The sequence below is a fragment of the Tursiops truncatus genome, chromosome X, assembly GCF_011762595.2.
Source record: "Tursiops truncatus isolate mTurTru1 chromosome X, mTurTru1.mat.Y, whole genome shotgun sequence".
NCBI lineage: Eukaryota > Metazoa > Chordata > Mammalia > Artiodactyla > Delphinidae > Tursiops > Tursiops truncatus.
The window spans coordinates 19,918,590-19,924,589 of NC_047055.1; the positions used below are offsets into that span (position 1 = coordinate 19,918,590).

Here is a 6,000-nt window from a genome sequence, read left to right on the forward strand (position 1 = left end):
CCAATCCAGACTCCAACTGCAGAGTTTCCCAGGGACTTAGCTTTCCTCTGCCCTGTCCCAACAATTTGCCATCTCTTCCTTGTGGCCTCAAGAACTAGTCCTCCTTAACCGAGACGTCAGAGTCCTCTCCCCTTCCTTCATCAGCAACTTCTCAGGGCCATAACAAAAAGAAACCTACCTACCTTTGCTGCAAAGCTAGCAACGGGGTCAACCCTCGTAACATCAATTTGAGTAAGGCTCTGTGCCCCATGGCCTGTGCCTCTTGTCCCCTACATCCACCCCAAGAGCAGCTGCCTCAGTTGCCGTATCAAAAGATGAGACTGCCTAGCAATATCCACATAGCTTGGTCAGATGGCCATGTCCCTCCTCAACTCCATCAGCCTTCAGATTCTCTTAACTTGCATCACCAAGCCTCCTGCTCCTCCTAGCTCCCCCAGTCTTTCCTACTAACTTTGCTTCTCCATCAAAATTTTACAGGTTCCTGCCTCTGCATTTTGCTTCTATTTGGAGCCTCTGGATGATTCTTGGGATTAGGTTACCCCATTTAATCCCCCGGTGGAATCCTCCAAATTTCTTTCCTACATACTGTCCTCTTCAGTACTACGTGGTGACATCCCCATCCAATCTAAGTACCCCTAAACTCTGCTCCACTGTGCTGCCTACCATCTCTCCCCAAATAAAGCTTCCTCTCTCCCAACATTCAAGGACAGGACAGGTAAACAGAAAATTAGATGACCTTTAAAGTCCCTTCCAACCTGGTAATTTTATTATCGACCTAATCTAATCCCAACCCCGAATACATACCCCATTCATTTCCCCCGAAAAACGTTTCAGCAGTGTGACTTTGAGAAATAGCCTTCTAAGTTGAAAGAACCACGGGCTAACCAGGGCAATGCAAACCTACAGTTGCACCCCCAGAAGTCTCACCAAACATTTCTGCAATTGTACTCCACCTCTGTGCCACGGGGACTGTCTCCAAACTGCCTTGAGAGTATTCCGCTGCCGCAGAAGTTACAGGGTCCCCTTCCCACACTCGCATAAAGAGCCCCTAAACCGTGGGCTAGACGCGTCCTCACCAAGGTACGCCTGTCCTTACTGTCTACTCTAGAAGACACCAAGAATAAATAAGTATCACCGCATCGACAGCTTCGTACAGCCAACACTGAAATTTTTCAAAACAATAAAACAAAACCAGAGTGCTTCCACTGCGGGGGGGGGGCGGAATAGAAGGGCACCCCCACCAGCCTCCCAGGTTTGCAGTGTGGTTCCCTCCCGCCTTTCCCCTCGACCACGTCTTTGCCTACAACAATCTCCCGCACCTCCATAACTCGAAATCCCCAGCCGAGGTGCGGCCGGCTCCTCCCAGCCTTGCCCCGGACGTCCCTCTGGCCCAGCCTCCCTCTCGGCGGGACCCCAGCAAGGAGGGCCCCCTCCATCGTCCAGCTCACCTCCCGGTCCCTTCCCGGGCCTCTGGGCACCCCCGCAGGGCTCTGTCCCGAAGCAGAACCTCGAGGAGCCAAGCCCACGAGGCCCGTCGCGGGACCCACCCCCCGCTTCCTTCTCCCAGCACCTCGTCCTCCATGCACCCGGCCCCCGGGGCTCTTCGTCGTCGTCGTCCCGGCTCGTACCGCCCCCCGTCGGGGGCTCCACCCCCCGCCTGCACCCGCCCCCAGGACGGCCCCCTCCCCACCGCGCGCCGCCGGCGCCCTCTGCCCCGGCACGGGACTCCCTTTGGCCTCCGTTCCCCACCCAGAAGCGGCGGCGGCGGCGACGGCAACGGCTGCGGCGGCCCCAGCAGGAGCAGCAGCGGCGGCGGCGGCAGCGGCAGCAGCGCCGCCCCGGCCCCGCCCCGCCGCCCGCCGGAGCCCCACGCCCCGCCCGCCCGCCCCGCCGCGGGACTGCTCCCCCCAAAGCCCACCACTAAGCCCCCCCCCACCCCCAGTCCCCAGCCGCGATCCGTTCGAATCCAGCTCCGCCAGGCCTGCTGTCCGTTCCTCACGCCCCTTAGGACCCGGGGTGGGGGAGCCCTGGGGTTCGCGGCCATCCCTCTCCCTCCTTCTCCAAGGGCTGGGGGATTGCCCCCGATCCCGAAACCCGGCCCAGTAACCGGAGCCTCCCTCCTTGCAGCCCTCGGCTTCGCTCTCAGACCCCTTGCCTCCAGGCCTGGCGCGAAGCGGGTGGAGAGCTTGCACGCCGGATCTCCCCCCTGGCTTGCCGGGGCTAGTATGAATTGCCCCCGATCTCATCCTCCTTCAATTTAAGCCCCCTCCCCGCCGCGCCCGGCCCGGCGCCCCCGCCCCTAGAGCGAGGGCAGCGGAGCCAGGGCGCTCCGAAGTCATCCCCCGCCTTTTTTCCAGGGACTCGGATAATTGCCCCTGCCCCCATCATAGCACTCCCACTCCCGAACCCAGGCCCCGCCGCCACCTAGGGGTACCCCTTACCCTACGGTTCCTGCACCCCGACACCAGGGAGAAAGCAGCCCTTAAGAGCACCCGTCGCACCTCCCCTCTGAGGTTGGAGGGTATTTTCTCCTGGTCTCTTCAGGACTTCATCACGGACAGCCCCCCCCCAAAAAAAAACAAGCCCTTTCTCGCCCTGCCCTGCTGGCCAGCCTCCCTTCGGATCGTCGGATCCTTGGATCAGGGGGTTGGGGCCAGGTAGTTAACAAGACCGTAGCCTCCACCTCCCTTTCCGAGGAGTGGGGTAATTCCAATGGTTCCCCCCCAGGATCAACCCGACCCCCGTTTCCATGGAGACCCCCGCCCAGCCGGGATGAAGACTCTCGGATCGTGGCGAACAAGTCTCACCTGGCTAAGGGAGAAGGGGTGAGGAGGGGGTAGGGTAGGGCAAGAATGGGGTACGAAGGTGGAAGTGGAGGGGAGCTGTCCCGAAGGGAGGGGCGAGGACAGAGCGAGCTCCAGGGAGCGCTACGTCCGGGGACACGAAGAGGACGGCGCCCCCGGGGGGCAAGCAGAGCGGCCGCGGGGCGAAGAAGGGACAGGGTTGGGGAAAGGCTTGAGGTAGAAAGGAGCGGGTGGAGGATACGAGAAAGCCGGGGAGTCAAAAGGGGTGGAGGGGTTGGAGGAGAGAAAAAAAAGACGCACCTGTTCCCGAGTCGGCTCCGCGGGGAGGCTCAGGCCGCCACCCGGACTCCCTCTTACCCCCTCTGAGCCACCACCCGCCTAATACTGCCCCGATCTGATGCCCCCTCCGCCCCTTATTGCCACCGACCTCCTTCTCCTCTCTCTCGGCGGCGGCGGCGGTCGGACTCTAGGAACTGAGAGGAAGAAGGGAGGGCTCAGCAAAGCGGAGGAGAGACAGAGCCACACACTGGCAGCAGCCGCGGCGAGCGAAAGAGTGAGGGGGAGAGCGGTGTGTGTGTGTGTGTGTCTGTGTGTGCGAGCGAAGCCTGGTGGAGTGGGTGCCGGTCGCAGGGCTCGACGGGAAGTGGAGTCCGGTCGGATTCGCGGGCGGCGCCAGCCACCGCTCCGCGGGACTACAACTCCCAGAATGCCGCCTGCCCGGGGGGAGGAATGGGGAGGAGGAGGCGAAGGGAGGGAGAGAGCAAGAGAGGGAGGGACGAAAGCAGGGAGCAAGCGGCGGCGAAGGGGGCAGAGCCAAGCAGCCCCGGTGACACTGGGAGGGGAGGGGAGGAGGAGGGGATCGCTGCGAGGACCGAGCGGATTCCGGAGAGGGAGGCAGCGGTAGCTGCAGCAAGCCGGGCAAAAAGCTAGACTCCCAGGAGAGGCGGAGGCGCTCAATTCGAGAGGCTGCAGGAGCTCCACGCCCCCCCCCGTACGCCCCACGAAGGGGGAGGTTGAGGAAGGGAAATGATCAGTGCACCACGGCCAGGGGTTTCTCTCTTTCTTCCAACGCTCTCCACCTTATGCCCCGACCTGACTTTCTCAGGCCACTGGTGCTGGATCCAGTGTGCAAATCCGGAGACCCCAGAGCTCCCCTGCCCGGCAGCACAGAGCAGACACATTCAGTCCCCTTCTCCCAGGGGCCTGAGGGAGGCTCCCCTTGCTGGCAGGGCGTGACTCCCCCCTTCATCCCGCCCCCCTCATCGCCACCCCCCATCTCCCTCCCCGGAACCCCTCCCTTGAAGCCGGGGCTCGCGTCTCCCTCCCAGCCAAGAAAGGGACTCCCTCGGGGGCGACTACCCAGCCCCCTCCCTTATACTGGGCCCTCACCCACCAGTATCCCCTTCTTAGCGTTGCCCCCCTCACCGAAGTAATAGTGGGAGCGACCCGAGTTGGACTGGTGGCTACTTTCCCTCCGAGACTAGCCGTCCTTGGCCACGCCGACCCTGTGTAGAGATAGAGAAGCACATTAATTCTCCCGTTCCCCCCCCTCAAGTTCGGATCCCCGTGGAAATGGCTCACAAGGAAAGAGGGGTTGGTAGTGGAAGTGAGCTGGGGGTGAATCCCAATCCTCAAACCTCATCCCAGGCGTGGAAATCCAGGGATTCGTCCCCTTTCTTAAAAGCCATCAAATCGCTTGGTGGGGGGCGTTAGTTGGGGGTAGATTATCTAACCCCCAATGTCCATGCTACTCGAAGCAACGCTACATGTAGGAATAAGATAGGAACTAGGCTGCCGCCGCGAGAGGAAAAGTATTACCCCCCCTGCCGTCGTCCACCCCCAAACACACAACCCTAGGAGAGTCAGATGGCCGAGCAAGGGGCGGGGGGAGGCGGTGGGAGTGCTGGAGAGTGAAAGGGTTGCGGCGGGGAGGGTCCGCGGCCCCCTGAGAGCAGAATCCAGATGCTAAAGAGGTGGGTGGGGGGGGGTGCGGCATAATTGCAGACAGTGTCTCTCCTAGCTTTTCCCGGAATCGCCACCGAACACCGTCTAACACTCGTAGTTGCTTACCAGTCAATCCCCTAGCCCCATTTGTGCGCTTGAGGCTGCCGGAGCCCGGGAAGCCCGGGCACAAACTCCGCGGAAGCTGGCCTTCGCCGCCGCCGCGCTGCCGCGGGCCTCCCTCTCTCCGCTGGCGGCCCCGCCGATCTACCTTCGCCCCCGGCCGAGGCCAGACCCCGCTCGCAACTCCACGCCCCTACTCCACCCCCGGCTCCCCCTCCCCTCGCCCTCTCCCCGCTGGTCCGGCCCAGCCCCTAGCGCCGCGCCGCCCCGCCCTACTGCTCGGTCCCGAGCCCAGCAAGTGCCCCGAACTCGCCCCCCGCCCCCACGCCCAGGCCAGTCCGGCCGGGCCTGGTTTCCCCCTCCCGCCGCGCCCCGCCCCCGAATCCACGTCCTACTTCGCCACCCAACTCGGCCCGATCCGGGTTCGGCCCGCGCCCAGGCCATCGGAGTCCCCGGTTCGGTCCAGTGTACGGCCACCCACCCCGCCCTTGCCTGGGTGCCGGCCTGGCCCGCTGCCTGCGCCCGCCGAGCCGACTCAGGCGCGCGGTCCTGGTCCCGGTCCCGGTGCCGGCCTCGGTCCCGGCGGCGTTGCCGCGTCTCGCCACGAGGGCTGGGTCCACGCAAGATCCGAACCCGCGCGGGGTGGGGGCCGAGGAAAGCAAGTTTCTTTATCTTCTCTCCGCCCCCGCCGCAGGGCCGCGCCGTCCCCCCCTTCCCCGCTCCCACGGAGCCCCCTTCACCTGGGCAGAGCCCCTCGGCCGCTGTCGCAACTTTGCTCTTCTCCACGCTGCCGGGGAAGCGGGCGAAGCGGGAGGAGGAGGGAGGTGGAGGGGGGTGCTGGGATCAGGCCGCTGGGCTCCGGGAGGACACGTGGGGGAGGAGGGGAAGGAGGAGGAGGAAGGGGGGGCAGGCCTGCAGTTCTCGGGGCTCCCCCTGCCAGCCCCGGGGAAGCCGGAACCTCGCCGGGCAGCCGCAGACCCCGCACTGGCCACGGGGGAAGAACGGAGCCACCTTCCCCGGCCAGCCCGTGGCTCCAGGAAGGAGGGGGGGCGAGCAACGCCGCTTGGGGTCGGAGAGCAAGCGTTTTCGCTCGAGCTTTATGTGTGGCTCTCTCTTTCTCCGTTTAGCCTCT

The 6,000-nt window shown here is 63.9% G+C and overlaps 1 protein-coding gene across 7 annotated transcripts in view; it reads right to left on the minus strand.

Moving 5' to 3' along the window:
• Window positions 1-5,752, minus strand: part of BCORL1 (BCL6 corepressor like 1) — a 61,865-nt gene extending 56,113 nt beyond the window's left edge. For 3 of the 7 annotated variants that reach the window (XM_073799033.1, XM_073799035.1, XM_073799032.1), the window contains exons 1-2: window positions 5,609-5,750; window positions 4,230-4,309 (exon numbers count right to left, since the gene is read on the minus strand). The gene's annotated coding sequence lies outside the window, so the exon portion shown is untranslated. Of the gene's footprint in view, window positions 1-3,231; window positions 3,389-4,229; window positions 4,310-4,874; window positions 5,030-5,608 lie in introns of those variants that run through there. The other 4 variants (XM_033849428.2, XM_033849425.2, XM_033849426.2 and 1 more) reach the window with 3 other exon arrangements.
• Window positions 5,753-6,000: the final 248 nt, after the last annotated feature.